The 20,466-nt window shown below is 36.0% G+C and overlaps 2 pseudogenes; one reads left to right on the top strand and one right to left on the bottom strand.

The window, feature by feature from the left end:
- Nucleotides 1-7,215, bottom strand: part of LOC137006355 (zinc finger protein 845-like) — a 72,102-nt pseudogene extending 64,887 nt beyond the window's left edge.
- The window catches only part of LOC137007702 (uncharacterized), a 1,237,067-nt pseudogene that overhangs the window by 689,634 nt on the left and 526,967 nt on the right, over nucleotides 1-20,466 (top strand).

Here is a 20,466-nt window from a genome sequence, read left to right as displayed (position 1 = left end):
AAGGGGGCGGGGTCGAGTGTAAATCAGTGCATTGTTAATGATGCCCCAAAATAGGCAGTTAAAAAAATGAATTAAAAAAACAGTTTTCCAGAAGACAACCATTGACACCTTGCACAAGGAGGGCAAGACACAAAAGGACATTGCAAAAGAGGCTGGCTGTTCACAGAGCTCTGTGTCCAAGCACATTATTAGAGAGGCAAAGGGAAGGAAAAGATGTGGTAGAAAAAAGTGTACAAGCAATAGGAACAACCGCACCCTGGAGAGGATTGTGAAACAAAAACCATTCAAAAATGTGGGGGAGAGTGGACTGCAGCTGGAGTCAGTGCTTCAAGAACCACTACGCACAGATGTATGCAAGACATGGGTTTCAGCTGTCGCATTCCTTGTGTCAAGCCACTCTTGAACAACAGACAGCATCAGAAGCGTCTCGCCTGGGCTAAAGACAAAAAGGACTGGACTGCTGCTGAGTGGTCCAAAGTTATGTTCTCTGATGAAAGTAAATTTTGTATTTCCTTTGGAAATCAGGGTCCCAGAGTCTGGAGGAAGAGAGGAGAGGCACACAATCCATGTTGCTTGAGGTCCAGTGTAAAGTTTCCACAGTCAGTGATGGTTTGGGGTGCCATGTCATCTGCTGGTGTTGGTCCACTGTGTTTTCTGAGGTCCAAGATCAATGCAGCTGTATACCAGGAAGTTTTAGAGCACTTCATGCTTCCTGCTGCTGACCAACTTTATGGAGATGCAGATTTCATTTTCCAACAGGACTTGGCACCTGCACACAGTGCCAAAGCTAGCAGTACCTGGTTTAAGGACCATGGTATTCCTGTTCTTAATTGGCAAGCAAACTCACCTGACCTTAATCCCATAGAAAATCTATGGGGTATTGTCAAGAGGAAGATGCGATATGCCAGACCCAACAATGCAGAAGAGCTGAAGGCCACCAGCAACCTGCGCTCTCATAACCCCTGAGCAGTGCCACAGACTGATCAACTCAATGCCATGCTGCATTGCTGCAGCAATTCAGGCAAAAGGAGCCCCAACTAAGTATTGAGTGCTGTACATGCTCATACTTTTCATGTTCATACTTTTCAGTTGGCCAAGATTTCTAAAAATTCTATCTTGTATTGGTCTTAAATAATATTCTAATTTTCTGAGATACTGATTTTTTCCTTAGTTGTCAGTTATAATCATCAAAATTAAAAAAACATTTGAAATATATCAGTCTGTGTGTAATGAACGAATATAATATACAAGTTTCACTTTATGAATGGAATTAGTGAAATCAACTTTTTGATGATATTCTAATTATATGACCAGCACCTGTAGCTGGTTTGAGAGTAGACGAGCAAGGACTGTTCTGACATGGTTGACATGTTCATCTTTGGATTTCGAGTAGATCAAAATATCATCAATGTAAGATATTACATACTGGTTCAGAATGTCCCGGAATATCTCATTAATAAAATACTCAAATACGGCGGGAGACTTGGCAAGCCTATACGGCATAACTTGGTACTCATAGTGTCCTGTAGTAGTGAGGAAGGCTTTTTTCCATTCGTCACCCTCCTTGATTAAATTATAGGCACTCCGTAGGTCAAGTTTAGTGTAAATGGTGGCCTCACGGAGCAGCTCCAAGGCTGAGGGAACCAATGGAAGGGGGTAGCGGAATTTAAAAGTAACATTATTGAGTCCCCTATAATAAATGCATGGCCTCAACCCTCCATCCTTCTTTTCGACAAAAAAAAAAACCCTGCGGCAGCTGGAGAAGTTGAGGGTCGGATGGACCCTGAGCTTAGTGCTTCTTCGATATAATCTTCCATGGCTTGGGTCTCCTTTACAGACAGTGGGCAGACTTTACTTTCCGGGAGCATGGCGTTGGGCAGTAACTCTATAGCACAGTCCCAAGGGCGATGAGGTGGTAATTTTGTGGCTTTGGTTTTGCTAAAGACTTCTACCAGATCATTATAACAGTTGTGGATGTTAACAGTCTTGTTCGTTTCTGGGCTATCAATACTCATGGTTAAACATGGTTGGGGGACTTGGGAAAAACAATGACTTCTGCAGAAGTTGGACCAATTAATCAACTCACCCTGATGCCCAGAAATAATGGGGTCTTTAATGTATAGCCATGGAAATTCGAGAATTACTTCATGCTTAGGTGAGTCAGTGATGTATAGGGAGATTAATTCTTGATGGAATAAACCCACTTGAAGAGTTAATGGCTTGGTCTGGTGGGTGATTCCTTCCCCAGTGGTGTTATCATCGATGGCTTTGATCTTGATAGGAGGGTTGCATGGTTGGGTCAAGTCAAGTCACCTTTATTTATATAGCGCTTTTTACAATGCAGATTGTGTCAAAGCAGCTTTACATTGATAACTGGTACATAATTTTGGCTGCACAGCAGCTCTTAAAGCGTAGTGTCAATGCAGGCAGATCAAAGCACTGTTGAATAAATGTCAAGAATACTATTGAATATCAAATGTCAAGTCAAATGTCAAGTGTCCCCAACTAAGCAAGCCAAAGGCGACAGCAGCAAGGAACCCAAACTCCATCAGGTGGCAAACAAGTGGCAAATAGTTGTTAAAATGGAGAAAAAAAAACCTTGGGAGAAACCAGGCTTAGTTGGGGGCCAGCTCTCCTCTGGCAAACAGTGCTTTGTTACGATTCAGGTTGCTATCATAAGTCTGATAGGATCGCAACAATCAAAGTATTTATTTCAGCTCCATCCAGTTGAGGATCGTTAGGGTAAGGGTCCTTGGTTTCAGCTGGATATGGCCCGGATTCGGTTGACTACGGTAAACCCCGGGATAAACAGAAAGACTAATATTAGGGTAGATGCCATTCTTTTTCTGATGTAACGAGTACATCTGGTGTTATAGGAAGTGTTCCCGGTTCCGGCTGACCTAATTTATGCAGCCTAATAATCCTTCTAACGGATTTGAAAATATAAATTGATAATGTGTTATGTGTATGCCAGGTTAAAGAGATGCGTTTTTAGTCTAGATTTACACTGACAGAGTGTGTCTGCATCCCGAACAATGCTAGGAAGATTGTTCCAGAGTTTAGGTGCCAAATAGAAGGATCTACCACCTGCGGTTGATTTTGATATTCTAGGTATTATCAGCTGGCCTGAATTCTGAGATCGCAATAAACGTGAAGGACTATAATGCTTTAAGAGCTCACTTAGATACTGGGGGGCTAACCCATTTAGTGCTTTGAAAGTAATTAGCAAGATTTTAAAATCTATATGATGTTTAACAGGAAGCCAATGCAGTGATGACAGAACTGGGCTAATATGGTCATATTTCCTAGTTCTAGTAAGAACTCTAGCTGCTGCATTTTGTACAAGCTGTAGTTTATTTATCAAGCGGGAGGAAAAACCACCCAGTAGAGCGTTACAGTAATCTAGCCTTGAGGTCATGAACGCATGAACTAACTGTTCTGCATTCTTCATTGAGAGCATGTGTCGTAGTTTAGATATACTTTTAAGATGGAAGAATGCGGTTTTACAGATGCTAGTAACATGGCCTTCAAATGAAAGATTGGTATCAAAGAGCACACCCAGGTTTCTAGCTGACGACGAAGACTTAACGGAGCAGCCATCAAGTGTTAGACAATATTCTAGGTTATTGCGTGAAGTAGTTGCAATGAACAAAACAAAACATAAGGGGAATCCAAAAGGCAGAAATGGGTAAACAGGCAAAAAGTCCAAACACAATAATCAGCCCAAATCAGGCTACCAAAGCAAGGGGAAAATCCAACAGACGTAATCAGGGTAAACAGGCAGAATCATACACTAAGCAAACAGGCAGGAGTAGAGAAAAACGCTCGGTAAGGCAGATAAACTCGCAATACTTCGCAAAGGGCAAGTGCACAGCCACACCCTGAAATACTGAACAAACAGGAACTAAGAGTAGAAGCAGAGGGAGTGAGACACAGTCAGTACTCAGGAGAGGCCTCCCTCTGCTGGCGTGGTGTTACACTAATTAACTAATAAAACACTGATTCAGACTCAATCCAGTTTGAATGTGAACAGGCTCTCAGGTCAAACATCAAAACATTTCATTCCAATATTGATTGATCATTGTTTAGATTAGCTGATCGGATTGATCACTTGTAACTTGTTTTTTTTTTTTAATGATTGCAGTTGTTTATTCCAGTGGATATAAGGTTCACATGCTTCTGCTTTAAGACTCATTTACACACGTAAAGCAATATTTTATATTTGATTGTGAAACATACACATTTTCTTTTCTTGCTCTTGACCTCCAGTGGGAAGAATGACATTAACTTAAATCACATATTCCATGTTTTTGTTTCAGACTTTTCAGATACCAACTCCTGTCCAGATAATCCAGTGATACATAATCTTCTAATGGACAGAAATGGTTCTGGGAAAAGCTCATTTGGAAACACTATACTGGGAGATACCAGGTTTAAAGAGCATGAGTCTAAAGTGTGTGATGGTAAAACACAGATGGGAGAAAAGCAGGTGCATGTGATTATTTCTCCAGATCTACTGGATCCAGATCTGAATGAAGAGCAGCTGGAGATGATGAAAGAGCAGCTGGTCTCTGGTTGTTCAGCAGGTCTCAGTTCTGCTCACCATTCCTCTAGAGCAGTGGTTCCCAACCACATTCCACCAACACTTCACATTTTGCATGTCTCAATTGTCTGACGCACCCATTTTAGATCTTTAAATCATTACTAATGGGTTTAATCAGGTGTGTTTGATTGAGGAGACATGCAAAATGTGCAGTGTTGATGGGCCTCCAGGAATGTGGTTGGGAACCACTGCTCTAGGGGAACCTGTGGGAAATGAGAATAAGATCCTGGATTCGGAAGTGTTTATTTGGTCCTGAAATTCAGAAGTACATCATGATTCTGTTCACGCATGGAGATGAACTGGAGGATCTGGAACAGGCATTGATGAACATTTTAAACTGAAAGATCATGCTGTTGACTGAATGTGAAGGACAGTTTTACTGTTGCAATATCAAGAGTAAATCAGACATTCAGGTACAAGAACTACTGCAGAAGTTTGAAGGAATGATGATGGGAAATGGTGGGAGATTTATCATGGAACGAATGAAGATGAGCAACAACAAGTTAATAGTCAGTTGTAGGATGTTTTATTGTTATGTTGTAAATGACAATGATAGAAACATGGCAGTTTGTTCACTAAGTGTAAGTCACTAGTTTGTCACAATGACCTTAAGGGAAGAATCCATACAGCCTGTTTTAACAGAACGATCAAATCACTGTTGTAGTTTCAGGAGAAGATTCAGATTTTCAAGCAGACACTAAGCAACCACCAAACTGTCCTGCCGCTTATTGTGGCTGTAAGGAAACTACTTTTTTCTCAGCACATAAAGATGAACTACTTATGATTTCAGACTGTGGTGATGTGGTTTCTCCACTGCATGGATCTTCATGTGTATCTTCAGTTGATTTTTAGAAGAGAAACTCTTTCCACACTGATCACACGTGTGCGGCTTCTCTTTGCTGTGGATCCTCTCATTGAATCTCTTGTCACAGTGTGAACACTTGTAAGGTTTTTCTCCAGTGTGAATTCTCACATGTATTTTCAGAGATGATGACTGACTGAATCTCTTGTCACAGTGTGAACACTTGTAAGGTTTTTCTCCAGTATGAATTCTCTGGTGCTGTATTAAACATCTTGCTGTAGTAAAAGTCTTCTCACACTCAAAGCACATGTACTCTCTCACACCAGTGTGTGTTTTCTCATGTTCTTGTAAACTACACAATTGTGAAAAACTCTTTCCACACACAGAACATGAATGTGGCTTCTCCTTTGTATGAACTCTCAGGTGTCTCTTCAAGTTTGATGCCCAGAGAAATGTTTTGCCGCATTCATTACATGCAAACGTATTCTCTCCGGTATGAACTGCACTGTGAATCTCAAGATGTTGTTTTGTTGTAAAACTCTTCCCACATTGATCACATGTGAACGGCTTCTCTCCAGTGTGGATCCTCATGTGTGCTTTAAGACTTGATGATTGACTGTAGCTGTTCCCGCATTGATCACATGTGTGTGGCTTCTCTCCAGTGTGAACTTTCATGTGCCTCTTAAGATGTCCTTTTTGTGAGAAACTCTTCCCACACTGATCACATGTGAACGGCTTCTCTCCTGTATGAACTCTCATGTGATCCTTAAGATGTTGTTTGGTTGAGAAACTCTTTCCACATTGAATGCAGGTGAAAGATTTCTTGTCTCTTTTCTTTAAAAATGTCTTTTTAGTCTTTGAGCGACTCAAAGGTTTTCCTCCAGGTTTGACATGATGTTCCTCCTCCACTTCACTCTGTTCTTCACTCTCCTCACTCTCTTCCATCAGCTCTGAAATTACAAAAAAAAGTTAATTTTCAGTATATTAAAGTAATTCAAAATGAGGATTATGAAGTGAAAGAACATAAAAGTGAACCTTCATGTACTGAAGTAGACAACTGCTATGAAATATTCTGATCACTTTGATGCTTTTTTATCTATTTATTATATGTCCCTGAAACAATTATTATATTTAAAACATTATAGACAAATCACCTTGTTTCTGTAGTGAGAACTATTAAATATGTTGATGAATGACACAATTATTGTCATATTTTAATGCCAACTTTTAGATTGATATTTATTTTACTAAAACTTTAATTATTAAGGGTTGGTCACACTTTGTCTTTCACAGACTTCCACACATGAGAATGTGGGACACTGAAAACAAACTCAAGTGAATTTTCCTCTTAAAACTGTGACGCCCAGGAAGTGACATCATCTGGGCTCTTTCTACAGCATGATGGGAGGACATAATCTCAATCCATTGTCTCATTTTTAAACAAACTATACAGTGTTGATCACATTCATCAACCCTGTTACCGGAGTTACTAAGTTACAAAGTTATAATCTATATAACTATGAATAACTTCTAGATTTTATGAAAAATACAACTTTATCAATAACTATAAATCAGTTTTTGCTTAAGTCAAGCTTACAACCCTGTCAGCCATTCTGGAAAGTCAATTTACTTGGTACAGTTTGGTGTTTACTGATATTACTGTTTTTTTTGTTTTTTTTTTAAACATGTAGTTGAATCTTTCCAACATGAATGTTGTTCAGCATCATGAATGAATGAAGAATAAACACCAACCTCTTTGTTCTTCAGTATCTTCAGTGTGTTTCATTCTGCAGGGTTCTGGATCACTCATGTTCTTTCTGTCCTCTTTAATAAACTCAGTCTTTTCTGGTTTCAGCTCTTCCTGATGCTTGTCTGATGGGAGTATTACAGAATTTATTGATCTACTGCTGTGGGAGGAGCTTCACTGATGATGTGACTGTTGTGGGAGGAGCTTCACTGATGATGAATCCCAGTGTGGGAGGAGCTGATCTGCCAAAATAAAAAAAATATCAGTTACATGTTTTTTTTATATATATAAATGATAACAGAATATAATGTAACTAAATTATTCCAAATATGAATAATGGTAAGGAAAACAGTTCTACACATAAAGACAAAAATAATTGTACATATTTGTAGTCATTAAATCCCCCGAGTCTGTTGACAGCAATGAAATGAGCTTTAAGTGTCAATTTACAGCAGATCTGAAGACATCAGCATAATAAATGAGGTGAAAACAGGAACTATTGACATGAAATAAAGAGTGTTTTCAGCAGTTTCTCTGTTAATATTGATGATCTTCAGACTATCAACACTCATTCAACAAGACATTCACATCATCTCACTTTATTCTGAGTGTTTGCTGTTAGAAACTGATTGAGTCACAATGTGTGAGAAAATCCTATAAACTGCTCTATTAAAAGATAATACTGATACAAAAATATAATACAAATTTAAAAAAAAACAGTAATGACACTCATCTTCATCAACCACTGCTGCTAAATAACTATGAATTAACTATAACCATGACACATGGTTTGATTTTATGATAAGATTCATTGTAATAAAGTAATTCGATCTTTAACATGTAACAGTTTTATGTGCAGAAACTGAAAACTCTCCACGTCTCAGACTCACAAATCCTGCTGGAAAGATCTCACTTAGAGAAAAACTCGGAGATTTTAGATTTCTACTTTAACTATTTGCAATTTTTTTAAAGCTTTCATTCACTGTATGGACATCATTGCATAAGGAACTACTTTGTCACTTTCTGGAACATGTTTATATTTTTTATTAATATGGTCATTCATCTAAAACTATTATAAATGTTTTGCTTTTAATTTAGTATGAGGTTGTTATTAAACAGTGTTTCGTTTTGTTTCTGAATGAATCTGCGTTTTGAGCGAATCAATCGGGTGAATCAATTATTCAGATGTGCACTCATAAAGAGAGCCATTTACTTCATTCCTGAAAGCCGTTTGAATGAATTGAATGATTGGAAAGGACTCAATAACTCACTCATTAAGACTTTTACTTCCACCTACTGGCAGTTTTAAATTCTTTTTTAGAGTAAATAAATCATATTTCTATAATAATAATTAATAATTATCATTTACTCATCCTCATGTTGAATCAAATAAAATATTTAAAGCTACTTTTTGAAATGTCTCTTAGATGATCTTTTGGGGATAATTTCTCAGCCAAATTTGACATGCGATTAAATTGTGATTAAGTAATCACTACACTGTGCAATTAATTAAATAAATAAATTTATCTAAAACTAAATGTTTTGTTTTAATTTGGTAAAATGTTTGGCAGCAGTGGTTGATGAAGATGAGCGTCATTAGTGTTTGTTTTTGTATTATTGGGGTCACATTGTGAGAAATAAATGTATTGTCTTTAATTAAAGCAGTTTATAGGATTTTCTCATACATTGTGACTCCAATAATGTGTTTCTAACAGCAAACACTCAGAATAAAGTTAAATGATCTGCTAATGATCTGAATGTCTTGTTGAATGAGTGTTGATAGTCTGAGGATCATCAATATTAACAGAGAAACTGCTGAAAACACTCTTTATTTCATGTCAATAGTTCCTGTTTTCACCTCATTTATTATGCTGATGTCTTCAGATCTGCTGTAAATTGACACTTAAAGCTCATTTCATTGCTGTCAACAGACTGAGGGGATTTGTGGACCTCAAATATGAACAATTATTTTTGTCTTTGTGCTTTTAACTGTTTTTCTTACAGTTCTTTACCACTTTTCTAAATATCTGTCAATATTTTAATGGAGAAACAGAATAAAGTTCTGAATTAGCATCAGTTGCTTTACGATAGACCAATATAAATTCTGAATGCATTTAGTTTATGGGTGAAATACAAAAAGGGTTAATATAGCACAAAAGGGAAAAAAGCATATTTCAGGCATATTTAGAATGAGAATCAGCTGACAATTAAAATACTCTTTAATTGTCATTTTAAATCTTTAGACTTTGCCACTTTCCTTCAACCCACTAGATTTCACTCATTTGTCAGCAAGAAGTTTTTTAATAATTAAAAAAAATAATGAAATTTAATATGAGATATCTTATTCTTTTTAATATGTTTTATTAAATACAGGTCAAAATAACTGATTCCTTTTAGCATTAAATATATGTGTTACACTAAATGATGATGGCACATTAAAACATTTGGTTTTCACAAAAGTCATTTGAAACATTAAACACTTCATTTAGTGGGTTTTCTATGTAAAATCGCTTTTGTACATTTCATTTAATGCAGACACTACAGTTTGATATCTAATGATATCAAATTGATATCTATCTTAACCCTATAAAAACAAACACAATAACTGATTTATTTTTGATTTGGGCAGATCAGCTCCTCCAGCCAATCCGCAGTTCAGTCAACAAAGCCCCGCCCACTACAATTCACTTAATGAAGCGCCTCCCACAACAGTCACATCATCAGTGAAGCTCCTCCCACTGCAGTTCATCAATAAATGTTGGGATATTCCCATCAGATGAGCACCAAAGCATCAGGAAGAACTGAAAAATGCAAAGAACACGAGTGATCCAGAACCCTGCAGAATGAAACACACTGAAGATACTGAAGAACAAAGAGGTTGGTGTTTATTCTTCATCCATTCATGATGAACAACATTAATCAGATCAATCTAATTATTTTACATTTGTTTCATATCTGGTTCACAATTTACAGGAGTGTTACCAGAATTTAGGCATTTTCAATACAGTTTTCAACACTGTTATTTTTAGGAATAAACTGTAAACACCAAAATGTTTGAAGTAAATGAACTTTCCAGAATGGCTGACAGGGTTGTGAGTGTAACTTGAGCAAAATCTCTTCTTACAGTAACTTTGGTAACAGGGTTGATGAATGCAGTGTAGTGATTTTAACTTTGTCCATCCAAGGACGCGAAGTAAAATAGGGATTGGTACTCATGTCACCGCTGACGTTGTGAGTTTGGATCACACGTCTCTTAAGGTGTGGTTATGAGTACATCAGATGACCACTTCCCCCCCTTTCCCTAGTTCAGGGCACTAATTAAGGTATTAATGACAGTATGAGAACACTCTCAACAGGGGCTCTTCATTAATTTAAAGTTAATGTTAAGTGGTCAACTGATTTATTTGAAAGATTGGTGATATTGCTAACTTGTAGAGCCTCTTCTGTATTATCAGCACAAGGAAGACACAAGTGTAATAAAATAAATTTTATTAACAAAAAGATAAACAAGAATAACTAACACAACTACTAAATGAATACCATGAATGATAAAGGAATAAAGTGCATAAGATACATAGAATACAAGTGATTAAGTTGGGTGTGGCTATGGAAGAGTTACGCTATCTTATGGAAAGATAAACTGTTTCTCTGAAAATAATAAGGTGGAGAACCTTATTATGCACCAAACAAATAAACAAGAGATTATTTGTTATTAACTAACATCAACTATATTACATCTAATGTGAATTAGGAAATTATATACTGATAATATACAACAATGCCAAGGTCTCTGGAAAGAGGTTTGGTTAAGTGATAGTTACATTCCACTTGGTTGATTCCGATGACGGTAACATCTTTCCACTGGTTGTGCTGGGTGATAATGCAGTGGGGAGAGGAGCCAAATTTGTTTCAGCAGTCTTGAACACGAAGCTCTGTGGGATGCTGATCTCCTGGAGCACCAAAGGGTCCTAAAATCTGGAACACACAGATGAGGCCCTGGTGTAGGTGCAGAAGGTCCTTAACAATCTGGAACACGCAGACGAAGGTACCTTGAAGTGAAGGTTTGCTCTCCTGAGCTTAACCTTGTTGCAGATGTCGTCACTGTCTCACTGGACGGAAACTCTGAACGTAGTGTTTGTTGATGTCTCTTTCCTCACAAGCTGGAGGCTCTGAACGTGGTCGTCTCTGCTGCTGCCTCACAAGCTGTAGACTCAGAGATCTGTTGTTGTCTCTTCTGGATCGACCAGAAGCTCAGAACGGTGTTGTATCTGTTAGTGTCTTAGCTTTGCAAGCCAGGACGCAGAACGCTATATCTGTTAATGTCTCACTCCTCACAGAGTTAAGACCCAGAACGGTGTATCTGTTATGTCTTTCCCCTGTAAAAGGGCAGACTCAGAACTGTGTATCTGTTAATGTCTATCCCAGTGCAGGACAGACTCAGGATAGTATATCTGTTAATGTCTCACTCCTTACAGAGTTAAGACCCAGAACGCTATATCTGTTATGTCCTCCCCCTTTCAAGGGCAGACTCAGATCAAGGAGTGTCTGTTGAAAGGGTACCTTTATCCCTTTCTGATGAGGAGGAGATTGCATTTTGGCGCTTCTCCATTCGAGTGCTGTGATTGGCTGCTGGCATCAGAGGGGACACACACTTTACAGTGTCTTTAAAGTTTACCAATGCATTTCTCACTTTCCAAACCACCACCAGAATACCTTTGGCAATATTCTAAACAAATAGAGACTAAACATGATGGAAAAAGATTGAACTGTCATTCAATTGTACATTAACAGCTGTATTTGTATCAGATGTTGCACTACAAATAGCTGTCACTGAGAATACTTATTTCTGTGAATAAGTATGAAATGGATGTGTAGTTTGCATCAGTTCTAAGGTTTTCATACATAGTTTTGGATGGATTTGGATGGATCTTTGTTTCACCCATTTCTGCTAAAGTCCCAAGGAATTTTTATGGCGGGTCTCTGGCGAACCTTAGGAAGTAGTCTCTAGATGGGTGAAGGGCAGAAACTGCCTGTGGACCAATGAGAAGTCCTGTCCTTCTCAGGCTTGGTACAAGAGGTCTTCGTCTTGCCCTTGTTTTGCGGTGTGAATTTTGATCTTAACACCTTTTAACCTTATTATTTATTATTCTCAGGTTAGGTAAAGTAAGTCGAGTCTGGACTAAATTATAAGCATTTTAAATTACTTACAATTTGGTCAGAAGACTCCTCTGTGGTATGTTCTTGTTCAAAGTCTTAAAACACTATAAATCAAGCTATGAGTAAATATATAATCAAGGTAGGCAGCTTTTGTAATCAATTAAATTTCTTTTAATTGGTTACTTTTCTTTTATAATAAACAAAAATGTAAAGGCAAATAAAACTTCATCATTAAAGTATAAAATACAGTAATCACTCTTGAGTCAAAGGTGTAGTCCGCTCTGGGCTTCCCATCTTCAGCTTGGGGTTTCTTGTCCTCAGCTCTGGGCTTCTAGGCGTCAGGGGTACTGATGTATCAATATCCGAAGAGGCAATCAACTCATCAGTCTTTTATACTCGTGTTGTCTATTGCAGACGTTGTTATCTTCTTGATTGACGTACGTTGTAACTTTCCCAAAGTTTCCAGACACTTCTCAAGGCCTCACAGGAGCAAGCTGTCTGGCTTTTGTGTCCTTGGACTCCAGTAAACTCAGCCAAGATGGCTGATGTCATTATAAGGTTCTTGGAGTAGAACCACAGTTCTCTGTGTCCTTGAGCACACACACATAGAACCACACACACTTCTGTGTGCTGCAGTCCAGTTCTGCTCCTCCTTCTCATGGACAGGCACACACACATATCTAACTGTACATCTCTGGCCATACAATATAATACATACATTAGAAACAAACCAATATAAATGACAGTAATATTGTAAGCAATACCTAATATTTAATACATTGGTCAAATGTGTAGCAACAGACATCCAAAACCTTAACAAGGAGGCAGGGTGATTGCATTTTCTTGATATAATACAACACCCCCTTCATGCAATTATCCTGACTCATTATTCAACATCATTATTCAAGCATAGTTGTGGCACACAAACGTTGTTCACTTTAAATTTTAACAGTAACATGTACATTTGTTCACAATTCTTAAACATATTGGTTAGTAACACATTCAGGTAACATTTCACCCAGTTTTCTGGTTCCCATAATTTTAATAATCAATTATATTTCTGTACAGAATCATTTAAGGGCAAAACTTTGTGCTCTGCTTGATTTTCTAGTATAAGCCAAATTTGGATCTTACAAAGAATCCATTAGTTACTTCAAGCACCCTTCAGGTCCTCCCAAAGGAAGGTGCGGCTCCTCCCCTGGCTTAAACAGTTTGCAGAAGCCAAAGGGGATCTGAGCTTCCAGGCCATGTACCCTGGAAACTTGGGCCAACTGCATTCCCTCGGATCTTTTGGGCACAAAATTAATATATGGGGTGTTTCTTGCTCCAGCTACAAATTTAAAAAACTCCAATTCAAACAGTGCACAAGGTATATCTAATTGCCAAACTCTGGGTGAAATATTTTCAAGCAATACATTTCATTCAAAATTGTTGCACTTATTGTTGCATTTACATATAATACATAGTAAATATTAACATTACAACTAATACATTACAAAAATGGTTTCTCTAGTTCATTCATTATTCATTCAGTACATTCATTATTTTCAAAACTATCCAGTAATTAATCCTTTGTATCAACAGTAGTCTTTATGATATTTTTCTGAATTATGTTCAAACATAAATTATACATTCTATATCAATAAATCAATACATTCTAAATCAATAAAATTAGTTCCAATAAGGTTCCCATTGTCAATTTTGTAAACAAAATGTGTCTCCCAAGCTTAAAATTCACCATAATTTAAACATTTCATATTTTAAATTCAAAAATTTACAAATGTATCTTATAACCCGCACTACAATCATAGAGTTTCATCTTCAGTTACCATAACACATATTTTAACTTCCTTAATATACTATTTCAAATGTCTTTACACTAATAAACTATACTACTTTCACACAAACACAATCTAATTGCTATTACACCAAGTGCCGACAGCCGCTTCCTAAACTATATTTCAAAGTCAACTGAAGCCAATAATGTTTCTAATTCACACAATGGCTTTTAAGTATTTAAAGTGTAAATCATACTTTTAATAAAGTAATTTATTATAATAAATCTTTACATAAATCCCCATTATAAGGTTCATCCTTTGGTACATCATTTTCTAGTGGCATCTTATACTTTTGTAATCCTCAACACACCCCAGAAATTAAATGGTCTTGTCAAGGGTTTTCCCCCTAAAGCTCTCCTGAGTTCCAGTATTTCCTAAAGGGTTTCAGTGACCCCAGCTAAGATCTCAGTGCTGCTGGATGCATTGCTGTCGTTACTTGCTATAATCTATCTTATAACTGAATAAGCATACACAAACTATACAGGACTCCTTATGCTACTTCTGCCCCCTTCTTTCAGGGTTTTCAGACTCACTCAAGGCCGTTCAGTGCTCTTGGTTTCTAATGAGAGCTTGTTTGTCCTCCTTATCTGTTCTCTTGCTGTGTTCAAACACCCTGCATCAATCACAGCAAAATGACTTGTCATTTCAAATACTACAATATGTCTACTAGCACATCTTATTCATAATTAGCTGATTTTCAATTATTAATTTAATTATGTTGTATTCTATAATAACATATAATTAACTATAGTTTTGGCTGCTTTCTCAGTTTCCCAGTTTCTCTCTTTTCAGTCCAAATCTTCTCTTTATCTTCTTTCAACATATTAGAAAATATTGCAATTTAATATAATAGATAGTGAGGCATATATTTTTCTTAGTTTCCATCATCTATTTTTTAAACGACTCTCTCTAAATATTATTGGCCTATATGCTCTGTGCTATCATCATACTTATCCACTGATTAATATTACTCTTTCTAGGTTTCTAAAAACAAAAATGTGCACAAAAATGTTTTCTTCTTAAATAATATACTGTCCATGTACTTCTGTCAACATACATTTCTTCTCAACCATGAAGTATTCCACTAATTTTAACATTCATTCTATATTTAAGTGTTGGCATATTTATTCAATTATTTCTATGTTTTTTATGAATTTATTTAGACAATTTTCATTTCTAACTCTTACTACAAGCAAAAGGTAATATTATCCTGTCCATGCATTTTCTTACTCACCACTTTATATCACCACTATCTCTTGATTCATTTTCTTATAATCTTCTACTTAATTACTTATTAGTAGTTTTCAAAATATTTGTTTCAATATCACCGAATAAGCATCATAATCTTAACTGTATTGTGGTTTTTAGGATTTGTCTCTGTCAGATTTTCTAAAATTACATTCTTACACAATTCTACGGTGGCCGAGAGAGCTCAACGCGCTGCAAATGAAGAAAACATCTTCATCAGTTTGACAACACATGCGCTGCAAACTCCACATGTTTTCTTTATTTGCAGCGCGTTTCACTATTTGTAAGTGTTGTGGAGTTTGCAGCGCATGTGTTGTCAAACTGATGAAGATGTTTTCTTTATTTGCAGCGCGTTTGTCTATTTGTAAGTGTTGTGGAGTTTGCAGCGTGTGTGTTGTCAAACTGATGAAGATGTTTTCTTTATTTGCAGCGCGTTGAGCTCTCTCGGCCACCGTACAATTCATTTATTTTTTATATTGTTTTTTATTATATTATTTTTGTCATACATGCTCTTCTTAAACTTTAGCAAGTCTGACCATTGTTGCTATAGTGTTTACCTTCTCTTTCCCTTTTCCAAAATTATTCCAGCTTTTAAACAAATATATATACTTTTCCTTCTTATCTACAATATTTTAATTTCCAGTCGTTTTTCTTTAGGTTTATAAAGTCCCTTTTCGTTTTACAGTGTATAATCACCTTATAGTGTATAAGTACTACCTTCCTCTACTCATACATTTCTGTCTGAACATTCTCCCCAAAACATCTTGTTGTTTTAGTCTGTAATACTAATATCATTGAGGTTTTTCAGCTTTTTACAATATTTACCCCTCATTTACTTCATCTATCTTCCAGTGGACTCTAGTTTACGTAGTGGATTCTTCATACCTTGTATACATATATAGATATCCCATAATTCTCAGCTGTTCCATCATATAATAATTTATATTTAAGTAAAAATTGTATCTGAGGAATATGTCTCAATGTCTGCTATTACCTGTTTTAAACCAGTTTGGTATTCCTTATTTCATATAACCACTTAATGTCAATGCATTTGGTGACGCTCTTCTTCAGTGTCAATGTTTTATAACTTGCATTTTCTGCCAAATCCAAATTATCTTCCTTTTATGTAACATTAAATATATTTTTCCACTTTTCTGTAATACAAACTTGTAGATTTTCTACAGTAACATTCTTATATTATTTTTTCTCACATTGGCTCGATTCTTCCAATGTTGTGTTCACATACAACAGAGATATATCTGTTCTTTATTATTTTATAAAGAATTATTATGAATTATTATTTTATAAGTATACGTTTTTATTCTTTTACTTCCAAAAGTTATGGTCAATGGACTATATGCACAGAGCGTTCTTTAGAACTTCCGCATTAATATAAGCCAGCTCCAAAACTTCCGGTGAGAGTCATTTGCTGGTGTGTTGAGCATCAGTAGTGTAATACTTAGTTTATAATCAGAATATAGACACTTGAATAATCAGGCATAGCATTAATTTAGTTATTCAAACGTAAGACAGCATAATAAATAAATAAAGACATACCTCAATGTTCCTCGTCGGCTAAATTCAATTCGACCATCAGTTTTCACACTTTTATGTAAAAAAAAAGCTTCAAAAATTAAATATTTATTGTGCACTTTAGTTAGATTAATTGATTATAATGTGTGTTTTTACAAGTGTGCTGAAATCATCGATCTTGCACTGCACTGACTGACAGCTGCTGTGATTACAAAGGGAATGCGCGGTGCTCGCTTTGTCATTCATTCACAAGAAAAGTTTTTCATGAGATTTTTTGAGTATTTCATACTTCACATTGACAACATTTATTTTTAAACCTAGTTATTAATATTTAGTCAAAAACGAAGTGAAAAAGGATTAGAGGAAATGGCTGATATATGCGCAAATAAATGCTACTTTGCTGCCACCTGCTGGTTAAAGTGGTAATTATTGACTTGTTTATTAAGTGTTTTCTATCAAATGTTGAATTTCCTACATTTTTTAAATGTTCGGTTTTACAATGGGGACAATCTCAGAAGGATGAACAAATAATGTTTGTGGTCATCACATTAAAAATAACATTTGAAGTGCTGGGGGTAAATTCGTGTGTGTCTAATTACAGACACTGCGTTTTTAAACGGTCCCAGTAGCTTCGTCTTTATTGCAATCAATAAAACTGATTTATTGGCAAATTAGGTAAATGTGATAACTGCATTAAAATATAAATACAACATTAAAAAGTCAACCACTGATGGTTTTGTGTCGATGTACAGTGACTACAGAATGAACAGCTAACAGTTCACCGGAAATTCCCGAGCTGGCTTAACGATCAACCAGGAAGTAACCCGTGCATATAGTCCATTGTACAATCAATTGTACAGTAAAATCAACTAAAAGCCACATTCCTGCAACATCTATAGTTTTTTTGTTTGTTTGTTTTAAATTAATAATTTATCCCACAAAAATTGTTTCTTTATCGGCTGGATGTTTCTACATTTCAGCATTATTTTTGTTCTTTTTTTGGGGGCAAAAATTTGCTCTTGCTCTTTGTGGTCTTTATTTACTTTCATTGTTTTTGATAAGTAAATTCAAAATAACCCAACTCACATCAGAAACTTTTAATAATTTACTGTTCTGTTAATCTTGTGCCAGCTCTTTCCCATGGCACAGGAAAGAAATAGAGGCTCTGAGATGGTGGTCCTGTTCATTATTATTAAACCCTGCAGCCTGCTGTGAGTTGTTCTGTTGTGCTGAGAGAACTTCTGTCCTGTCCTTCCATGGCTCTCTGCCAGGAGATACAGCTCCTCTCCCCCTTCCAGAAGTTCACTGGCACACAGGAAACTCAGCTCTTCTATACACTTAATTTTTGTCCAATTTGTCAAAATTAATAAAGCATAATAATGTTTCATCACATTCTCCCCTTCTTGGGAAATTAATTTATGCATTCTTTCGCTATATTCTAAATAGCTTTTAGCAATTGTTCCCATTAACCAGTTTTCTGGTTGGAACATTTTGCCATCTTTAAAGCAAGGTTTCAGGCTCTCTAGATTTCTCCCAAATCTCCTGGGACAAAACCAGCAACCCCTTGCTTCGTATGTCATTCGTGTTTGTCAATACTTTTGACTACAGATACAACGCTAGAGATACCCAGCTGTTTCTGATTCTACACCTTTGTCCCTTCACTTTTGCCTTTACTGGTTAAATCACCATAGGTCCATGCCCCAAATTCTATGCCTACCACATATACCAGCAAGTTACTTCTGATGAATGTCTTCCACACATTCATCACATTGTATTCCACTGTAACCCGGACCATAGGCAGTCCTAGTCATCCATGTGCTCACTTAGCCTCTCGGTCATTATTACTTTTGAGGATAACTCATCCTACATTCCTGGCAGACACACACAAGGCTATTTTTTTACCTCCATGGCTCCTTCTAAAATGTTCAACTTTTCAGCAGTTTTCCGGCATTATCAGTCGTTTAACCATTAGTTCCTCTCTGAACCCTGGTTATATTTTTAACTGAATCATCACAGTAAATACTGTATATTCTAATACCTTCTCAACACATTTGTGCATGTTATTTATTTAGTGAATGTATTTATTTGTTTAGTTATTAACCTACCGGTCTCTTTCTAAAAAAAAAAATAATAATTTTTTTTCTCCGATGTTCGTTGACAGTACACGTTTCATTTTATGATTAAATTATTCTTAGTCCTAATATCTTTCTGACTAGTTATCTTTACTAAAATTATAGTATTCATAATTTTATTGTTAAATATCTTCTATCACATTGTTTTTTCATAGCAATAAACAAATTCCCTTCATATCAGAGGAAATGTTCTAATAATCCAACAGTTTCTTAGTCAACTATCCAAACTTTTATAGTTCTTTTCAATTTTTTAAATGGTTAATCTCTGTAACTTTATTCAGATAGTTTTTACCTCACTTTGCATTAAGCAATTGGTAATTTATATTTGCTAAATAATAGCTGCAAAATTAAAAACATTAATTTCATTAATTTCATCTTGCATGCAGCTTTTATCAGTTGGCTACAGCTTTTTAGCATTTCTATCTTTCTGGTGCATATCTTAATACTTGAATTAAATTATTTCAGTTAATCAATATTCAAACTTTCTCTTTATTTCCCTAAAATATACTACGTTTTGTGGTCAGAACAAAAGCAGTCACTATCTCTTCTTCTGAATTTAAAATGACAAAGGCTTTTGTTATATTTGTAAATTTTCAAATTTCATTCTGGCGATCCATTCTTTCTCTCTCTGTTTCTTTCGGCTGCTTCAGTGGATCATCCACGTATCAATTTGGCACAGGTTTTACATCAAATTCCCTTCCTGGTGCGACCCAGCACTGAAAATGCACTCATGCAACCCCAGTGACTGTCAGTCTAAAAATCCATTAACCACGTAACCCACATAATTAATGATTTAAATATATTTTACCTTGTTATCTATAACCTCCATATTTGACTTTTGATTCACTCTGTCATGTATTGTTATTATAATCGCATATATACACCTACTCTTCCTTTATAGTTCAGTTATATCTTTAACATATACCTTTTCATATTATTCTATTTCTAAATATGTCTGTCCTCATTTAGGAATATGTATCTTGTTATCTGTCAAACTTCAATCAGATTTTCACTTAGGTGTCAAACTTGTTCATAAATCTTCTTATTATTACATTCTGTTTCTCCAAGTACTGCGCCTCTCTCGTTCAAGCTTTATTATTGTCACAGATATTACTGTGATTTCTTTAGGATTGTCTGGTTGGGTAAAAGGTTAAGTCCTCACAACTTTTCTACATTTTAACTAAATCAGGAATCAGTCCAATTTATTTACCTTTTAATTTGGCATAATCTATTTTTTCCCATTAAAAATAGCATTTTACACTTTTGCTGGGATGTCTGGTAAAAATCTCATTCCTCTTTTTTCTGAGTGACCTTGACATTCCCGTGAGCTCTGCGTTCTGGGCTGTGTTTGGAACTGACTCTCTTATCTCGGCTCGTTTCTCCTGCTTCAAAATTAAATCTTCAGT

This window comes from Chanodichthys erythropterus, chromosome 3 (genome assembly GCF_024489055.1).
Source record: "Chanodichthys erythropterus isolate Z2021 chromosome 3, ASM2448905v1, whole genome shotgun sequence".
NCBI lineage: Eukaryota > Metazoa > Chordata > Actinopteri > Cypriniformes > Xenocyprididae > Chanodichthys > Chanodichthys erythropterus.
The sequence above is the reverse complement of the archived record's forward strand: the minus strand, read 5'-3'. Positions and strand labels throughout refer to the sequence as shown.